At 54.1% G+C, this 19548-nt stretch overlaps 1 long non-coding RNA gene across 1 annotated transcript; it reads right to left on the reverse strand.

The window, feature by feature from the left end:
- Window positions 1–18791: 18791 nt before the first annotated feature.
- On the reverse strand, window positions 18792–19496 carry LOC149752849 (uncharacterized). The gene is made up of 2 exons (XR_016396430.1): window positions 19394–19496; window positions 18792–19141 (listed from the first exon to the last, which is right to left on the reverse strand). It is a non-coding gene; the product is annotated as an uncharacterized LOC149752849 (long non-coding RNA).
- Window positions 19497–19548: the final 52 nt, after the last annotated feature.

A 19548-nucleotide genomic window follows, 5' to 3' on the forward strand; every position in this document is an offset into this window, starting at 1 on the left:
CATGGCTTGGAGCCATGCAATCCGAAATGGAATCTGTTGCTGGTGGTCCAAACCGAGAACGATTGGCACGACGGTGTGAACGGGGTTCCGCCTGAGTTGTCTTGGTTGGTGCTGGTTGCGCTCCACCTTCCGCCAAGGAACCTGCAAACAAGCCTTGCACCACCACCAGGGTGGTGATGGCCCTCCGACGGTCAAGTCAGAGGAGATTGGAGGAGGAGAGATGATAATCACAAGTGGGAGAGAGTGCTCTGGGAGGTATTGCTTACCCCCCCCTTCTCCCCCCAGCCGCATATATACCTGGCTGGGAGGTCTCTCAGGGGGGTTTGTCGTCGTGGGGCACGATAGAATGGCCACTGACATGGCCGTTACGGGGCGTCGTGGAGCAGCGCTGGGTACGGTCATGGCAGGGCGTAGTGGAGCTCCGCTTTGTACGGTTGATACAGGAGATCGTGGGCAGCATCGGGTACAGCCGTTGCAGGGAGTAGTGGAGCAGGAGGCCGCGGCGTGCCTCTGGAGAATAGCCTGTCGTTATCAAAAGATCTCCGACTCGGGGTCGGAATGCTGGATCATAGGGCAGCCGACCCGGGGTCGGGCTGCGGAGCCGAGGAGGTCCGACTCGGGGTCGGAGTGCTGGATCATAGGGCAGCCGACCCGGGGTCGGGCTGCGGAGCCGAGGAGGTCCGACTCGGGGTCGGAGTGCTGGATCATAGGGCAGCTGTAGCTTTCCTGGATACGCGTGCCGATCACGTGGGGCATGGCGGCTCAATTCCCCCATAACAGTAGCCCCCCACTTCCGAGCCTGGAACCAGAAGGGGAACAGGTGAAGGGAGTGATGTTTCGAGATTGCCGCCATCCTTCGGAGAGGCGCGCGCGCTTCAAGCTTCCCGCCTTCTTTATGGCGTATGGCGGTTGCTGCTGACCTGGCAACCTGAGGATTTCGGCGGACATCCTTCCTTAATGGTGTCGATTCGCCTTTGGGGTGCGAGCGACCCTTCGGCGGCCAGGCGTCTTCTGGCGTCATCGAGGTGTCACTTGCCCTTTCGCCTATTTAATCGGGGGCCCTCCCCCGTCCGTCTTCTTCTTTACGGACATTTTCGAGTTTCTCCTTTGCGCTACCATTGTTGCCGCCGAAACGTTCGCTTGCTTTTCCTTTGACGCTCTCGGAGCCGTTCTTCCTCCTCTTCAAGTGAGTTTCCCACTCTTCTACTTTGAGCTCTTCATACTTTTTCTTTTTGTACTAGTGCACCCCAGTCGTTCCGGCCTTTCCCTCCTTCTTGACCCCGTCCTGACCGTAGATTGCCCATTAGGGATGGGCGAAGTGGGAGCAGATAGCATCAAGTCAAAACTGGTCGCCGAGGACTTAGACGGATTTGTGGCTCGGTACCACCTTCCCGAGGCCTGCAATGCCACGCTCCCAGGGCCTGAGGAGAGGATGTCTCATCCTCCTCGAGGGAAGATCGCCATCAATGAGGGCATCCTCCAGGCCGGGTTCCGCTTTCCCCCTTCAGACCTAGTCTTACAGGTGCTCCGGGGTTTAGGAATGGCACCGACGCAACTGGTGCCGAACTCGTGGCGTGCTCTGACGGTCTTCCAGGTTCTCTGTCGCTTGCATGCGATTCCCGCCACCTTGAACGTTTTCTGGGAGCTCTACGGCCTGAGCGGCCACCCCCAGGACAAAGGGTGGTGGTGCTTCGCAGCGCGGCGAGGGTGCGGCCTTGTCAAGGAGGGTCCTACCTCCATTCACCACTGGAAGGAGCGCTTCTTTTTCGTTGATGCAGACCCCTCCTGGGAAATCAGGGCAATCTGGGGGACGCCGGTGAAGTCCCCAATTGGCCTGTCGAAGTTGTCGAGGGAGGAATCCGAGGGCGTCGCCGCCTTGAAGGGGTTGGTCGCCGAGGGCCAGCTTCCCCCGGTGGGCCGCCTTATTTCTGAGGATACCTTGGTGAACGTCGGTTTGAGCTCGGTCCCCACCGACCGTGAGTCCGCCATCGTTTCTTTAGCTCTTTTCTTCTCTTTCGTTCCTTCTTCCTTTCGGTTTCTCAGTCCCTGACTATCCCGTCCTTCTTGCAGAGGTCGACGACGTCATGCGGTCGGCGAAGTCGAAGGCTGTTGGTAGGGCGTCCCTGCTGGAAGCAGTCCGGAGGAGAAAACGAGCTCTTCCGAGCGGGGCCCCGCCGGCGAAGAAGTCCCGTAAGGAGATACCTCCGATGCCGACCGACGAGTCCGGGCCCACCGGTCAGGGAGATGTCGTGGGCACCGACCGGCAGCTGACGCTGTATCAGCCCTCCGGTGGTAAGGTTGCCGCTACTCCGGAGGTGCCACCTGAGCCTGCTCAAGACGGACGGGTCGGACGTGATCGGTCCCCGACCCGGCCTTCGACTCGGTCGGCTCCTGATGACTCGAGGAGGGACGCGCCGAGGCCCCGGCCGAGCGGGACCCTATCAATTCCTGGGGCGACCCCCGCCCCGAGCGCGATCAGCCGGACTCTTCCCCAGGCGATGGATAAGGGTAAGGCTGCAGAACCACCATCCGGCTCCGGGGAGAAATCGGGGTCTGCCTTCACTACCGATGGCGCCCGAAATCTCATCGAAACAGTGTTGCTGGAGAAGGACCGTCGGCGGGTCCGGGAGTTGGATGTCTCTGACGTTGGGGCCGCCAGCTGCGTCTGTCTCATGTCGGTGAGTGTTCTTCTGGCCGTCTTTCACCATTTATTGGCTCTGTTGTTCTCCGCCTGACTCCCTTATTTTTCCTATTTCTTAGCTCGCCCAGTACATGATCCGTCTGGAGGAGTGCTACAAGGAACAGGCGGGGCTTTTGGCGAAGGCCGAGGACCGGCTGAAAGCAATGGAAGAGGGGGGCCGGGCTGCGGCAGGCAGGACGACCGGGGACCTCGAGGCGAGGCTCCGGGAGGCCGAAGAGCGGGCACTCGGCTTCGCCGCCCTGGAGGAGCAACTGTCAGAGGCTCGGGAGCAACTCAAAGCCGCCTCGGGCCTCGAAAGCAGGGTCAAGAAGGCGGAGGAACGGGCTGAAAAGCAGTCCCGGAAGATCGCGGACTATCGGGAGCGGTGGGAGAAGGCCCAGCGGTCTGCCGACAACGCCTGCGACCGAATCCACTCTTTTGAAGCCAAGCTAGGCGAACTGGAGTCGGCCCTGGAGAAGTCATGCACGGACGTCCAAGAGCTCCGTTTGCGCCTGAAGGAAGCCGAGGCCGCTCGGGTTGCTACCGAGGCGAAGCATAAAGAGGCTCAGGCTGATCTGCTGAGGGTCTCCTCTGAGGCCGAAGGCCGGATTGTGGCGAAGGTCTTGGAGGCCAAGGCTCAGATTATGGAGCGAGCTGAGGCGGAGCTGGCCGAGAAGAGGGCGGAAATCGGGCGTCAGGCGGTAGAGGCTTATCGCCAGTCCGCCGAGTTCGCCCATGATATGTCAGAGGCAGTGCGGACCTATCGTCAGTCTGACGAGTTTGTCCATGACGCGTCGGACGCGGGGGCCGAAGCCTTCACCTTGGGCTTCGAGGAGGGCCTGGCAAGGGTGTCGGCTAAGTATCCCGAAGTTGACCTGAGCGAGATCTCCCTCCTGGACTCCTCTCCGGCGCCATCGCCTGCTGGTTCTCCTGCTGCTTCCCTACCTCCCGTGGACGAGCCCGGCGTTCCCGACCCGGGAGTTCCTCCAAGCTGACCTCTTGTACCTTTCATTGTCTTTTTTTATTTTTGTATGTCGGCGTTTTGCCCAATTGTATGGGCCTCGGCCCTGAAAATTAATGCACGTTAAATATTTCTTCATCTCGCCCTCGTCCTCTCTTTTTTTTTTTTTTTTTTTTTTTTTTTTTAGCTCTTGGTTGCTTCTTGCTGACTTTTGATTCCCGAAGTTCTTCCGGCGCTAGGCCAGGCATCCGAGGGTTAAACCTCAGGAAACTCTTCCGGCGCTAAGCCAGGCATCCGAGGGTTAGGCCTCAGGAAATTCTTCCGGCGCTAAGCCAGGCATCCGAGGGTTAGGCCTCAGGAAATTCTTCCGGCGCTAAGCCAGGCATCCGAGGGTTAGGCCTCAGGAAACTCTTCCGGCGCTGAGCCAGGCATCCGAGGGTTAGGCCTCAGGAAATTCTTCCGGCGCTGAGCCAGGCATCCGAGGGTTAGGCCTCAGGAAACTCTTCCGGCGCTGAGCCAGGCATCCGAGGGTTAGGCCTCAGGAAATTCTTCCGGCGCTGAGCCAGGCATCCGAGGGTTAGGCCTCAGGAAACTCTTCCGGCGCTGAGCCAGGCATCCGAGGGTTAGGCCTCAGGAAACTCTTCCGCTCGCTGGTCGGCCAAGGCTGGCGCAAGCCGAAGCGACCAGTCGGGGCTTCCGGCTAATCTGCTCCCGGGATGATCATCGGGTTAGCCAGGCATCTGAGGGTTGTCAAGCCTCAGGGAAATTCCGCTCGTTGGTCGGCCAAGGCTGGCGCAAGCCGAGGCGACCGGTCGGGGCTTCCGGCTAGTCTGCTCCCGGGATGATCATCGGGTTAGCCAGGCATCTGAGGGTTGTCAAGCCTCAGGGAAATTCCGCTCGTTGGTCGGCCTAGGCTGGCGCAAGCCGAGGCGACCGGTCGGGGCTTCCGGCTAGTCTGCTCCCGGGATGATCATCGGGTTAGCCAGGCATCCGAGGGCCGAGCCTCGGGAGATTCCACTCGTTGGTCGGCCAAGGCTGGCGCAAGCCGAGGCGACCGGTCGGGGCTTCCGGCTAGTCTGCTCCCGGGATGATCATCGGGTTAGCCAGGCATCTGAGGGTTGTCAAGCCTCAGGGAAATTCCGCTCGTTGGTCGGCCAAGGCTGGCGCAAGCCGAGGCGACCGGTCGGGGCTTCCGGCTAGTCTGCTCCCGGGATGATCATCGGGTTAGCCAGGCATCTGAGGGTTGTCAAGCCTCAGGGAAATTCCGCTCGTTGGTCGGCCAAGGCTGGCGCAAGCCGAGGCGACCGGTCGGGGCTTCCGGCTAGTCTGCTCCCGGGATGATCATCGGGTTAGCCAGGCATCCGAGGGCCGAGCCTCGGGAGATTCCACTCGTTGGTCGGCCTAGGCTGGCGCAAGCCGAGGCGACCGGTCGGGGCTTCCGGCTAGTCTGCTCCCGGGATGATCATCGGGTTAGCCAGGCATCTGAGGGTTGTCAAGCCTCAGGGAAATTCCGCTCGTTGGTCGGCCAAGGCTGGCGCAAGCCGAGGCGACCGGTCGGGGCTTCCGGCTAGTCTGCTCCCGGGATGATCATCGGGTTAGCCAGGCATCTGAGGGTTGTCAAGCCTCAGGGAAATTCCGCTCGTTGGTCGGCCAAGGCTGGCGCAAGCCGAGGCGACCGGTCGGGGCTTCCGGCTAGTCTGCTCCCGGGATGATCATCGGGTTAGCCAGGCATCCGAGGGCCGAGCCTCGGGAGATTCCACTCGTTGGTCGGCCTAGGCTGGCGCAAGCCGAGGCGACCGGTCGGGGCTTCCGGCTAGTCTGCTCTCGGGATGATCATCGGGTTAGCCAGGCATCCGAGGGCCGAGCCTCGGGAGATTCCACTCGTTGGTCGGCCTAGGCTGGCGCAAGCCGAGGCGACCGGTCGGGGCTTCCGGCTAGTCTGCTCCCGGGATGATCATCGGGTTAGCCAGGCATCCGAGGGCCGAGCCTCGGGACATTCCACTCGTTGGTCGGCCACTTGTCGCTCGCCGCCCATCGGGGTTTCTCCGTGCCCAGCCGCGACCGTGTTTCTCCTCTCCTCCAAGCGTTGCCTGGGGGGAACACGAGAAGGGTATTAAACGCTAATTAATGCGTTACCTGGGAAATCAGATCGCCAGTTGCTGCTGGTGAGGTGAGCGGCCGCGATACGCGGGTTCTTCGAGGAGGATGCGGCCTGGGCGCGAGCGGAGACACGTGGACCTAGGGGTATACGTCACCCGGATCGTCCTGCACAAAGAATGCGATTTAAGGAGAATGACGCTTAGGAAATCGCGGGGAGATACGCCTCGGGAGCCGGAACGGCTCCGGATTCAGTGCGCCTGCATTTATTGGAGCCACCCGTATCGGAACTACCAGGGGGCCGCAGCTTGGCTATAAATACAGGTGCAGGTACGATGGAATTTGCCAAGCCGGAGCTGCAGGTTGCCATGGATCGCGGACCTCCTCCTTGGCATATGACTGAGAGACTCCTGTCGAAGGAAAGGGGAGGCGCTCCCCTTACAACTTCAGCCAACTAGCCGTTTCATCTGGGATCAACAAGGAGGGTCTCCCCGGCGGAACTCCGCTCTAGGCGTTTCATCCGGGATCACATCTCCCCTCCTTGAAGTTCAGCCTCCCGGTTGAGCTCTGCGCCGGACGCTCAATCCGGGACCGCGCCTCCATATACTCTTCCCCCTTGAATCCCTTCTCTTCCCTACCACTGGGGAAGATGGGAATATCCTTTGGAGGCGGCGTTCCCCTGGGGGCAGCGGGAGCTTCTTCTGCGGCGGCTCCTCCTCTTTTTGGTGAGGTGCTGGATGGCGCCTCCGGTTAGAAGCACCCACTTCTGGTGGGACTGCAGCCGCCCTGGGTTGAGGGTTTGGGTCCCCACCTCTTCTTTACTTTCTTTACTCCCTAATTCCCCTCTGGGAATTCCGTGTAATCACACGAGCACGCCATTGTAACCAGAAATTATTGAAATGAAAAGTGTTGCACCTTTTTAAATTGTCTTTCTGGCCTTGTTGTTCTACTGGTAATACATCCGCAGGTTAGCGGAATTCCAGCCCCTTGGAATTTCTCGGCCATCTAGGGCTTCCAACTGGTAGGAGCCAGGTCGGTTTACCCAACGAACTTTATACGGGCCTTCCCAATTTGGCGCTAGCTTCCCACCTTCCGTAGGTTGAGATGCCTTAGCTCGCCTCAGCACCAGATCTCCAATTCTGAAAAGCTTCGGTCGGACTTTGGAGTTGTAATATCGGGCCACCCTCTGCTGATACATTGCCATCCGAACCTGAGCCATTTTCCTTGCCTCTTCCAAGAGATCCAAGTTCCCTCGGAGTTGCTCTGAATTGGCCTCGGGTCGGTGCGCGGCCACCCGAGGCGAGGGGAGTCCGAGCTCCACGGGGGCAACGGCTTCCGTGCCATAGGTTAGGCTGAAAGGCGTCTCTCCAGTAGGAGTCCGTTGTGTGGTCCGATACGCCCAAAGGACATTCTCGAGTTCCTCGACCCAAGCTTGCCCCGTCCGGCCGATCCGCGTTTTGATACCTTGGAGGATTGTCCGATTTGTGACCTCGGCCTCGCCGTTGGTTTGGGGATGCGACACGGATGTGAACCGATGCTCGATCCCGAATTCCTCGCAGAAGTCCCGGAAGTGCTTGTTATCAAACTGTCGACCGTTATCCGAGATGAGGACCCGAGGTACTCCAAATCGGACAATGATGTTCTTCTTTACGAACTTCCGGACTTGTGCCTCCGTGATGGTGGCCAGTGGCTCTGCCTCCACCCACTTGGTGAAGTAGTCGATGGCGACAATCAAAAATTTCCGCTGGGCCGAAGCGACGGGGAATGGTCCGAGGATATCCATTCCCCACTGTGCGAAGGGCCAGGGCGCGGTGATTGGTGCCAAGGGGACAGAGGGGACTCTCTGGACGTTGGCGTGGCGCTGGCAGGCGTCGCATTTCCGCACGTGGTCCTTCGAGTCCTCCAACAAGGTCGGCCAATAGTAGCCTTGCCTCATGATCTTATGCGCCAAGGACCTAGCCCCCAAGTGCGATCCGCAGATGCCTTCGTGGACTTCGCCGAGGGCGTAGGCCGCTTCCGCGGGGCGGAGGCACCTTAAGAGGGGGGCGGTAAACGAGGTCCGATACAGCCTCCCTTCACAAAGTACGTAGTGGGCGGACTTCTTTACAAGCCGCCGGGCCTGATCTTCGTCTTCAGGGAGGATTCCTTCGGCGAGGTAGGCGACGAGCGGGTCCATCCAAGACGGCTCCGGATCAATTGCCATCACCGCTCCAGCCCCGTCAATGCTCGGGGCATCCAGGGTCTCCAGGTAGATTGCCCTCGACAAGTTGTGCGCGTCTGCGTCCACTAGGCGGGACAACCTGTCAGCCCTGGCATTTTCGCTCCTCGGGACCTGCTGAATGTCAACACTGCCGAGGTCGGGAATGAGTGTTTGCACCTTCCGGACGTAGCTCTGCATGGTCGGGCTCCGCGCCTCGAACTCCCCTCGAACCTGCCCGACCACCAGCTGGGAGTCGGTGAAGACTTTCAGACGCCGGATGCCGAGCTCCTTGGCGAGTTTGAGTCCCGCGACTAGGGCCTCGTACTCCGCCTCATTGTTGGTCACTGGAAATCCGAACCTCAAGGCATACTCGGCTATCACTCCATCGGAATTGGTGAGGACCAGCCCAGCCCCTCCACCTTCAGGGTTCGACGACCCGTCAATGTGGAGCGTCCAGATCGGGAGATCGAGGCTGGGTGTCTCCGGCGGCTTAGGTTCCGCCTCCTGCACAGTGCACTCAGCGAGAAAGTCCGCGAGCACCTGGGCCTTGATGGCTGGTCGGGGCTGGTAGCGGATGTCGAACTCACCAAGTTCTACTGCCCACTTCACCAGCCGTCCCGCATTCTCTGGATTGCTGAGAATCTGCCGCAGTGGTTGATCGGTCAAAAGGGTGACAGAATGAGCCTGGAAATAGGGGCGAAGCCTCCTGGTCGCAGTCAGCAGCGCGAAGGCGATCTTCTCAGCCTTCGTGTACCGCGTCTCGGCATCCCGGAGGACTCGGCTGATGTAGTACACAGGCTTCTGAAGTCTTGCTTCTTCCCGAACCAGTACTGCGCTGACTGCGGTTGGGGAGACCGCCAGGTAAAGGTAGAGCATCTCCCCCTCTTGCGGCTTGGACAGCAGGGGAGGAGACGCCATGTACTCCTTGAGCTGGTCGAACGCCGCTTGACATTCGGCCGTCCAGAGGAAGTCTTTTGGGCGCTTCAACACCTTGAAGAATGGTTGGCAGCGTTCGGCCGACTTTGCCACAAATCGTCCGAGCGCGGCGACCCTTCCAGCGAGCTCCTGAACCTCCTTCACTTTGGTCGGAGGGGACATATCTTGGATGGCTTTGATCTTGTCCGGGTTGGCCTCGATCCCCCGTTGGTTGACAATGAAACCGAGGAACCTCCCGGCCGAAGCACCAAAAGCGCACTTCGCTGGGTTTAGCTTCATGCGAAACTTTCGCAAGGTGGTGAAAGTCTCTTCCAGATCTGCAATGTGCTGGTCTGCATGGCGGCTTTTTACCAGCATATCGTCCACGTACACCTCCATATTCCGGCCGATCTGCTCCTTGAAGATTTTATTGACGAGGCGCTGGTAAGTGGCGCCAGCGTTCTTCAGACCGAAGGGCATTACCTTGTAACAGTACAGCCCCCGGTCTGTTATGAAGGCAGTTTTCTCCTCGTCCTGTGGAGCCATCATTATTTGGTTGTAGCCGGAGAAGGCGTCCATAAAAGACAGTAGCTGATATCCGGAAGTCGCGTCGACCAGTTGGTCTATCCATGGAAGCGGAAAGCTATCCTTGGGGCACGCCTTGTTCAGGTCGGTGTAGTCGACGCACATCCTCCACTTCCCGCTCGCCTTCCGGACAAGTACGACGTTTGCCAGCCACTCGGGGTAGCTCACCTCTCTTATGAAACCTGCCTCCAAGAGTTTGTCTACCTCCTGGTCGACCACCCGGATCCGATCCGGGGCACAGTGTCTCTTCTTTTGCTTTACTGGTCGGTGGGTCGGGTCGACGTTGAGGGCGTGAGAAACGACCTCCGGGTCGATCCCAGGTACATCGGCCGCCGACCAGGCAAACACATCTGCATTGGCTCGGAGGAATTCCACTAACCGGAGCCGAGCTTCCAAGTCGAGGTTGGCACCGACCCGGACCGTGCGGTCCGGGCGGCCTTCTTCGAGGGGAACTTCGATTACGCCCTCAGCCGGCTCCCCGTGCCGCAAGGCCACTTCGTCTCTGGCGTCAAGTGACTCGACGCTTAGGGCCTCCATGGGCTTCTTCCCTTTGAGAGTTGCTAGGAAACACTGCCGTGCGGTCGGCTGGTCACCTCGGACCTCTCCAATCCCGGCCGCTGTGGGGAACCGCATGAGCAAATGGTAGGTAGAAACCACCGCGCGAAGGGCGTTCAGTCCGGGTCGTCCGAGGATAGCGTTGTAGGCCGAGGGGACACGGACGACCAAGAACCCGAGCCGCACCGTGGCTTCTGCGGGTGCAATGCCCGCAGTCACAGGCAGCTCGATGACACCTTCGGCCGAGATAGCGTCTCCAGTGAATCCTATGAGAGGGGTGGATGTTTTGTGCAACAATTGTCGGGAAAAGCCCATCTTTTGGAAGGCCTCGTAATACAAAATATCAGCTGAGCTTCCACTATCCACAAGAACACGCCTTACATCATAGTCCGCCATAGTGAGAGAGATCACCATGGCGTCATCGTGGGGAGTCTGAACCCCCTTTACATCTTCATCACAAAAAGTGATTACATTTCCGACCCGCTGCCTCTTCGCGACGGCCACTCCTGATACTTCCGCCGAGCCCCCTGCGTTCCTCACGGGCCGAGAGCAGCCCCCAGTGATGGTGTGGATCACTCCCGCAACGGGTCGATTCTGCTCCCGAGGCTCCTGAGGGGCCGGGTCGGCTGGACGCGGGTCTGCGGGGGGACGTCGGTCGTTTACATATCGACCGAGACGCCCTCGGCGAATGAGAGCCTCGATCTCGTCCCGAAGCTGGAAGCAGTCTTCGGTATCGTGGCCGTGGTCTCGGTGGTACTCACAGTACGCCCGAGAAGGCTTCCTCCCAGGGATCTTCTTCATCTGCCTCGGGACCGGGAGGTCCTCCCGCCCCTTGACCTCCATGAGGATCTGGGCCCGGGGGGCCAGGAGTGGGGTGTACCGGTTGAAGCGTCGGTGCGGAGAACGAGGGCGTATGGCGCCGTGGTTCCTTGCTGGTGACGGGCTTCTACGCCGGCGTTGAGGCGTCGGGCTCCTCCTCTGGGGTGCCTCTTTTCGCCTTTTCTTCCCGGGCTTCAGAGGGGCCTCGGCGGCCTCCTTGTTCCGGTGGGAGGCTGCCTCCTCGGCGTCTGCATACTGGTTTGCCCGAGACAACAGCTCCGGGAAGCTCCGTGGCAGGCGTTTGTCCAGGGAGAAGGTGAGTCTGCCCTTCCGGAAGCCTCGCTTCAGGGCTGAGAGAGCCACTTCCTGGCTCAAATTCCGGACCTCCAGTGTTGCCTTGTTGAAGCGGGTGAGATAATCCCGCAGGTTCTCTCCCTCGTTCTGCCGGACATCGAAGAGGGAGTCGGAGACCAGTCTTCGCCGGCTACTGACGGCGAAATGGCTGATGAAGAGACGGGTGAACTGGTGGAAAGACTGGATGGAATTAGCCTCCAGGCCGGCGAACCACGCCCTTGCCGGGCCGCGGAGGGTCGCCGGGAAGGCCTTGCAGAGGAGAGGATCCGATGCTCCATGGAGGAGCATAAGAGTCCTGAAACTCTCCACGTGGTCCCGTGGGTCCGCCGCCCCGTCGTAGGGTTCGATCGCCGGCATTTTGAACCCCGGCGGGTTTAGGGTTCGCAGGATCCTTGAGGCAAGCGCCGGCTGGGAGGAGATTTCCAAGTCGGCGAAGGGATCTTTGGAGTGGCCCTTCAGGACCTGGAGCTGTCTGTGGAGATCGTCCACCCGCCGGTCCAGGGAGCGCGACCGGTGGGTGGGAGACAAGGAGCGGCGCGAGGGGGACCGACTGGAGTGCGGGCCCCTCGAGGACTGGGGTGTCTGAGAACGCGCCCGGGTCCGCCTCTCGCACCCCGCGCAGCTCCGATGAGAAGGTCCTGGCAGAATGGACCGCACTCGAGAATCCTCCCCGCGCCGGCGCTCCTCTCCGTGGGAGAGGAAGGAGCGCGGGTTGTGAGGAAGAGGCGAGTGCTCGGGGAGCAGCGGCTCCTGAGCCCGCTGCGGCACCCGAGAGATCACACCCTGCAGATTCTGCACTGCCTCCGCGAGGGTGCGAACCTGCTGGGCTAGCTGGTCGAACTGAGCAGGTTCGACCGTCTGAATGGGAGGAGAAGCGGTGGAATGCTGCTGAGAGTGTGTTGGGGACGCAGCAGCCTCCCGGCCAGAGGCGCGAGAGGCTCCGCGACCGGAAGCATTGGAAGCTCCGCGACCACCTCGCCGTGCCATTACGATCGTTCTGAGATTCGGCCCTTCCTCTAGCGCCAACTGTTGCTGGTGGTCCAAACTGAGAACGATTGGCACGACGGTGTGAACGGGGTTCCGCCTGAGTTGTCTTGGTTGGTGCTGGTTGCGCTCCACCTTCCGCCAAGGAACCTGCAAACAAGCCTTGCACCACCACCAGGGTGGTGATGGCCCTCCGACGGTCAAGTCAGAGGAGATTGGAGGAGGAGAGATGATAATCACAAGTGGGAGAGAGTGCTCTGGGAGGTATTGCTTACCCCCCCCCCTTCTCCCCCCAGCCGCATATATACCTGGCTGGGAGGTCTCTCAGGGGGGTTTGTCGTCGTGGGGCACGATAGAATGGCCACTGACATGGCCGTTACGGGGCGTCGTGGAGCAGCGCTGGGTACGGTCATGGCAGGGCGTAGTGGAGCTCCGCTTTGTACGGTTGATACAGGAGATCGTGGGCAGCATCGGGTACAGCCGTTGCAGGGAGTAGTGGAGCAGGAGGCCGCGGCGTGCCTCTGGAGAATAGCCTGTCGTTATCAAAAGATCTCCGACTCGGGGTCGGAATGCTGGATCATAGGGCAGCCGACCCGGGGTCGGGCTGCGGAGCCGAGGAGGTCCGACTCGGGGTCGGAGTGCTGGATCATAGGGCAGCCGACCCGGAGTCGGGCTGCGGAGCCGAGGAGGTCCGACTCGGGGTCGGAGTGCTGGATCATAGGGCAGCCGACCCGGGGTCGGGCTGCGGAGCCGAGGAGGTCCGACTCGGGGTCGGAGTGCTGGATCATAGGGCAGCTGTAGCTTTCCTGGATACGCGTGCCGATCACGTGGGGCATGGCGGCTCAATTCCCCCATAACAGAATCCATGAAGGTCAATGATGTATGGACATTAGTTGACCCACCCGAAGGGATTAAACCCATAGGGTGTAAGTAGATTTTCAAAAGGAAACGGGGCGCAGACGGAAAAGTAGAGACCTATAAAGCCCGTCTAGTTGCCAAGGGATATCGTCAATATTATGGTATTGACTATGACGAGACGTTTTCTCCTGTGGCAATGCTCAAATTCATTCGGATTATGCTTGCGATAGCAGCACACTTAGATTATGAGATCTGTCAGATGGATGTTAAAACCGCTTTTCTAAATAGAGATTTAGAAGAGAAGGTGTATATGATGCAACCTGAAGGTTTTATATCTGCAGATGAGTCTAAGGTGTGCAAGCTTTAAAAATCCATTTATGGATTAAAGCAAGCTTCACAGAGTTGGAATATACGATTTGATAAGGTGATCAAATCATATGGCTTCATTAAGAATGAAGAGGAACCTTGAATTTATAAATAGGCAAATGGTTCAGTGATCATATTTCTTGTTTCATATGTGGATGACATTCTTTTAATCGGGAATGACATTTCTGCATTACAAGGAATAAAGGTTTGGCTATCATCTCAATTTGCCATGAAGGATTTGGGAGAAGCATCTTACATCCTAGGGATGAAGATCTATAGAGATAGATATAGAAGATTGCTTGGATTATCCCAATCCACATACATTGATACTATACTGAAGAGGTTCAATATGATTAATTCTAAGAAAGGCTATCTTTCGATGGGCCATGAAATTGATCTCTCTAAAAGGGATTGTCCGACAACCCCTCAAGAAAGAGAAAGTATGGATAGAATTCCATATGCTTCGGCAGTGAGATCTATAATGTATGCCATGATATGTACTAGACCAGACGTGGCATACTCACTAGGAGTAGTGAGCAGACACCAGTCTGATCTAGGTAGCAACCACTGGAAGGTTGTAAAAACCATCCTTAAGTATTTGAGAAATACTAAAGACCAGTGGCTTGTCTACGATGATTCTGACTTAAAACTTGAGGGATATACCGATTCAAGTTTTCAATCAGATCGAGATGATAGCAAGAGCGTGTCGGGTTATATCTTTACTCTTAAGGGTGGTGCTATCTGCTGGAAGAGTTCCAAGCAGCACACAGTGGCAGATTCTACAGAAAATTGATACAAAAAAATATGACTGACCCATTTACCAAAGTTCTCGGCATCAAAGAGTTCAACGAACACAAGTCGAAGATGGGTATTAGATACTGTGCCGATTGGCTTTAGGCTAAGTGGGAGTTGTTGGGAATTGTTTTCTAAATGTCAATCGTCAGCATGTTGATGATTGAATTTTGTAAATGAATTGACAAATCAATAAAGTATTTTTTGGCATTATTCATCATTTTACATCTTCAAATGGATTCTTATATGATGAAGTCCTTAGGACTTATTAATGATAAAGGAGGATTTATCTTCGAGTCCTTAAACTAGTTCGCGACCAAATGATATGTTGTTACAAGGACGACAGCATTATCGAGATTAGATCGTTGTGTGACATATACGTTGGTTGTCCTCTTAACCAAGGAGTGTGGAGACACTGGTATGCCACACAGGTGAAGTGTAGGAGTACATTTCACTGAACGTGACCAATTCCGGAACGCTCTACTGTCAAGAGATGTTCGGAGTGGATATGGGTATAAGTTTGGCCCTCTGACCTGAGACCGCAACTTGTGACTAGCAAGCAACTCATGGTACTTTGGTACCAGACTACCTGAATTTCTAATTCAGTGATGAAAGGTCACTGGGTGCAGTCAAGTACTTGCGTAGTCAGTTGTGAGTCGAGATGGAATTGACCCCTCCTGAAAACAGGAGATAATATCTTGTGATTAATTTAGCAAAACCTTGGCCAGGGTAATCCCAGTGAGGAGTCACGGGATATCTAAAGTTAATCACATAATGGATGTACTAATTATAGGGTTGATAGTGAGCTCTAAGTCATCCCGGCATTAGGAGTCAAGGGATTGAATTATACAGTAAACATAGTTCAGGGTTCCAGAATATTTGCTTCGCATATATTCGGCCTATCCGGACGTCGGGTACCATTGCTAGATGGTCACATTGATTAGTGTAGGAAGTCGTTCCTATACTACCGGCTTAGGTTCGAACCTATGAGGTCACACGCATAGAAGATTCCTGATTGATCAAGAAGGCTGATGAATGATTAAGAATCATTCAGGGGTAATTTGGTCAATTCGATTGGCAAATTATCTTATAAAATAATTAAAGTAATTATCGGAGGATTAATTAGTAATTAGATTGCTAATGAACTCAATTGGATTGAGTAATTAGACTAAGGATGAGCCAAATTGAATTAGATTCAATTCTGGGCTCAATCAGGGTTTTTGACCCGATTGGATTAGGTCTGAATCAAGAGGACTTAGGTTGACCAAATTAAATTAGATTAAATTTGTGCTTAATTAGGGATTGACCTAATTGGATTAGGATCAACCCATGGTAATTGGATCATTCTAATTGTTAGGATTTAATTAAACTAAATGGGTTTGATCTGAAACTGTTCGGATCTTGAAATCCACTTGTCACATATCCATGCATGGCGCCATAAATTGATTTTTAATATGATTAAAAATTAATTTAATTTATTTAATGGTGCCATGGGACACTTGGCAACATCAGAGACCTCTTTCATCATTAGATGGGTCGAAATGGAGAGATAAATTCATGAAAAGAATTGGATAAGATCAAATTCTCTCTCTTCATGGCATATGTCATCCTTATCTTTATCTCACTTCTAATTAAGGTTGAATTTCGAATTTAATCACCACAAAATCACCACGTGACCCTCTAATCTGATTGGGGGCATGGGAATTTCGAAATTGAAAGAGGAAAGTGGCAACATGATGAATGGTTTAGATTAGATCAAGCTTCATCATGTAATGGCATATGAGCTTGAATTTTGAATTCAAAATTCAAAATCCCACAAAATCCTCCACAAATATGGGATGGTTGGCATGAAGTTAGAAGGGATAGCAATAATAAAAGGACCTCCATCAGCTGGTGGTCGAATTCAAGGAAAAAAAAGAGAAAAAGAAGAAGAAAAAAGGGAAAAGAAAAGAGAGGAACCCTAGTTCATGCATGAAAAAATTTTGCATTCAATCTAGCTGACTTCTTCCTCCTCTAAGTCCATCGCGCCATTAATTTTAGGAGCCCCTGATAAGAGTCTTTAGATCAGATCTAAGTCCTCTTCAATCCCTTTAAATCTTTCCTCCAAGTTCTTCCAAGAAGGCGGATCAAAAGTTGATAGCGTTGGGAAGATCAAATTTCAGCCTCAAAAAATTCTGCGCAAGCTAGCACTTCCGCAGGATTGGATCTCTTCAGGAACTTCGCGTGGACTTCTCGTAGAGGCCATTCGTGTGCGTGGCTGCGAAGTAGAGGATCAGATCTACAAGTTTCATCCATCATAAAAGGTATTAATCCTACATTAATCTTTTATTATGGTGTCAAGATGTAGGTCCGATTCTCCGAGGTTTTACCCTCTTTTGGGGCTCCTCATGGAGATATCTCCAGAATCCATTCAATGGATATTCGGAGATTAATTGGAATGGAGTTTTAAGTTTCAGATTTGATAGTTAATCATGCATGAAAGTTTTAACATAATTGTTTAAACGATTCCGGCATAATCCTATGTGTTCTTAAGGTGCTAATTTCTAGATTTGATTTTGTAAGCATGCATGAATTAAATTGTTTGATTCGATTTTTTCGCTGCGTTTTAAAACTTAAAAAGAACTACGTATGGCTTGATCCCCCTTATGAAGGGGTACGTAGGCAACCCGATCAGGTTCAGCAATGGTTTTTTTTTTTTAAAAAAAAAATCAGCATGCTTAACACCGAAGAACCAAGGACCCACTTTCACATCCTAGATCGGGCCTTGTGAGGACTCGTGCGGGCGTATGTTTAGTCCCACATCGGTTATTCGCTGGGTAGATCTTGGGTACTTATACAGGATCAAGGAACCCAAACAATACCTTCCGGCTAGCCATTTTGGGTGAGGTTCTGGGTTGTTACAAATGGTATCAGAGCGGACCCAGCCCATAACTTATGTGGACTAGGGGACACTGCAGCACGGATCCATTGGGGCTAACCATGAGCCGATCGTGGTGTTTGTGATTATATTTGAATGGATTTGAACCCTTAGCCTGACGAGAACGTCAGGGCTTGAACGAGGGGAGTATGTGAGGACCCGTGCGGGCGTGTGTTTAGTCCCACATCGGTTATTCGCTGGGTAGATCTTGGGTATTTATACAGGATCAAGGAACCCAAATAGTACCTTCCGGCTAGCCATTTTGGGTGAGATCTACCATTTGTAACAACCCAGGACCTCGCCCAAAATGGCTAGCCGGAAGGTATTGTTTGGGTTCCTTGATCCTGTATAAGTACCCAAGATCTACCCAGCGAATAACCGATGTGGGACTAAACATACGAACGCACGGGTCCTCACATACTCCTCCCGTTCAAGCCCTGACGTCCTCGTCAGGCTAAGGGTTCAAATCCATTCACATCTAATCACAAACACCACGATCGGTTCGTGGTCGACCCCAATGGATCCGTGCTGCAGTGTCCTCTAGTCCACATAAGTTATGGGCCGGGTAGATCTTGGGTATTTATACAGGATCAAGGAACCCAAATAGTACCTTCCGGCTAGCCATTTTGGGTGAGATCCTGGGTTGTTACAAATGGTATCAGAGCGGACCCGGCCCATAACCTATGTGGACTAGGGGACACTGCAGCACGGATCTATTGGGGCTGACTACGGGCCAATCGTGGTGTTTGTGATTAGATTTGAATAGATATGAACCCTTAGCCTGACGAGGACGTCAGGGCTTGAACGGGGGGAGTATGTGAGGACCCATGCGGGCGTGTGTTTAGTCCCACATCGGTTATTCGCTGGGTAGATCTTGGGTACTTATACAGGATCAAGGAATCCAAATAATACCTTCCGGCTAGCCATTTTGGGTGAGGTCCTGGATTGTTACAGGCCTTGCATCGAAGACTTGGTGAGGTAATCGACCCCTCAAGGTCGGAACAACCTGAATGCCTAGGTTGGACGAGCCATTTTACGAACCTAAGAAAGCAACACCTTCATTCTGAACTGGCCTCATGATGATGACTTGGTGAACTAAACGACTCCTTAAGGTCAGGATGGCCCGATGTGCAAGTTGGGCTAGCCATTTTGTGGCTTCGAGGAGGCAACACCTCTATCCTGACTCGGCCCTTATACAGAAGATCTAATGAGCCAACCAATCTCTCAAGGTCGAGACAACCTAGGTGGAGATGATGACTTCCACACCATTATGAAGTTGACTAAATTTCCCCATCAAGTGAATGCTATAGGCTTTTGTTGACTGCAATGCAACTCTTAGCAACTTAGGGGACGAGGCCTCTATGACCCGCTATTAGCTCACCAAATCTACAAAAGCTTTTTCAAAAGATTTTCAAGTCCAAAGCATCGTCCCTGCATGGCTGATAATGGGGGGCTAGGCCCCCATAACCTGCTAAGAATTCATCCGCTCCTGAGATGTTCCTTTGAACAAGTGCAAGTCTTTGGCTTCATCTGAGCACAATTGAGAATGGGGGACAAGGCCTTTAAATTCTACTAAAGACAACTCAATTCTTTAACCCCCTAAAGTCACCAACCTAAGGGTTGATCAGAATGATTTCATGCAGAACCGGCCTACGCTATTTGGTGGTTCGACAAACATTTTCGCTTGACCAAAAATGAGGTGACAATATAGGCCAAAGTTGTTTCCATTTATTACTGTAATTACAAAATGGCATCACCTTGATAGCTGAAGGACTACACAAAATTACTAACTCAAACGTTACTACCTCTACAAACCAGACAGATCAGGTGAAGAGGTTGTTGATTGAAGAGTCACGCAACACATCCCCCTCGCTCGAGAATAGATTGAGGATGGTCAGATCCTCATTGACTACAATATCCAGAAGAAGTCCGACCTCCACCTCGCATCATACTCCTTTAGCAAGGAGGCAATCTCAACCTAGCGATCCCCTATGAGCCCGATGGTGCCATCTTGCTATTACTCGATGGCGCCACCTTCCTATTGCTCGATAGCATCATCTGCAATTTGAGAAAAAACATAGAAACAAAGTGAGTTTTCTTATGTCTATGTGTCTTTATTACCACCTCGTTTTTACATTCCCATTTCCATCTTCCAACGTCCAAATAGAAAAAAAAAAATGTAATCCCTCTTAGGCATTTCCACAAATAGTTCCTCTATGGTAAAAAACTTATGAATCTATCTGAAGCATCGCCAGCAAATTTGGAAGGAATAGCGATGTCATGAATGATACAGATGAATATGGCTCTGACCTTCATCGACGTGATGGCAAAGGTGGGAAAAGGTTGTGGTGCCTCCTTTATGAATGCTGTGGCTTGAGGAAGATTTAAGGGGATGAGAGGCGATAAGATTCGCTCCAACCTTCGCTGAGGAAGATGGAACTGGATCCACTTGAGTTTTCATAAAT

This window comes from Phoenix dactylifera, chromosome 9 (genome assembly GCF_051530095.1).
Source record: "Phoenix dactylifera cultivar Ajwa chromosome 9, Ajwa_hap1_PhDact_Kaust_v1.1, whole genome shotgun sequence".
Classification (NCBI taxonomy): Eukaryota; Viridiplantae; Streptophyta; class Magnoliopsida; order Arecales; family Arecaceae; genus Phoenix; species Phoenix dactylifera.